The sequence below is a fragment of the Oncorhynchus tshawytscha genome, unplaced genomic scaffold, assembly GCF_018296145.1.
Source record: "Oncorhynchus tshawytscha isolate Ot180627B unplaced genomic scaffold, Otsh_v2.0 Un_contig_7474_pilon_pilon, whole genome shotgun sequence".
In the NCBI taxonomy this organism is placed as follows: Eukaryota; Metazoa; Chordata; class Actinopteri; order Salmoniformes; family Salmonidae; genus Oncorhynchus; species Oncorhynchus tshawytscha.
Genome location: NW_024604238.1, coordinates 1 through 743, shown reverse-complemented (window position 1 = coordinate 743; position 743 = coordinate 1). Strand labels below are relative to the sequence as shown.

General features: G+C 46.8%; 1 long non-coding RNA gene across 1 annotated transcript; it reads right to left on the bottom strand.

Moving 5' to 3' along the window:
- Window positions 1–357: 357 nt before the first annotated feature.
- On the bottom strand, window positions 358–569 carry LOC121841966. Its single transcript, XR_006080848.1, has 2 exons — window positions 536–569; window positions 358–481 (listed from the first exon to the last, which is right to left on the bottom strand). It is a non-coding gene; the product is annotated as an uncharacterized LOC121841966 (long non-coding RNA).
- Window positions 570–743: the final 174 nt, after the last annotated feature.

Genomic DNA, 743 nt, shown 5'->3' with positions numbered 1-743 from the left:
CCCTGTCTTTCTCTGCCTCTCTCTGCCTATTCTCTCTCTGCCTGTTCTGTCTTTCTCCTATTCCTCTGTTTTCTCTACCTATTCACCCTGTCTTTCTCCTCTCTCTACCTATTCACCCTCTTTCTCTACCTCCCTCTACCTATTCACCCTGTCTTTCTCTACCTCCCTCTACCTATTCACCCTGTCTTTCTCTACCTCTCTCTACCTATTCACCCTGTCTTTCTCTACCTATTCACCCTGTCTTTCTCTACCTATTCACCCTGTCTTTCTCTACCTCCCTCTACCTATTCACCCTGTCTTTCTCTACCTCCCTCTACCTATTCACCCTGTCTTTCTCTACCTCTCTCTACCTATTCACCCTGTCTTTCTCTACCTCTCTCTACCTATTCACCCTGTCTTTCTCTACCTATTCACCCAGTCTTTCTTTACCAATTCACCCTGTCTTTCTCTACCTCTACCTATTCGCCCTGTCTTTCTCTACCTATTCACCCTGTCTTTCTCTAACTCCCTCTACCTATTCACCCTCTTCCTCTACCTCTCTCTACCTAATTCACCCGGTCTTTCTCTACCTCTCTCTACCTATTCACCCTGTCTTTCTCTACCTCTGTCTACCTAATTCACCCAGTCTCTCTTAATCTCTGCCTTCGCTGCCTCTCTGCCTATTCGCCCTGTCTTTCTCTGCCTACCTATTCACCCTGTCTTTCTCTGCCTCTCTCTACCTATTCACCCTGTCTATTCTCTCC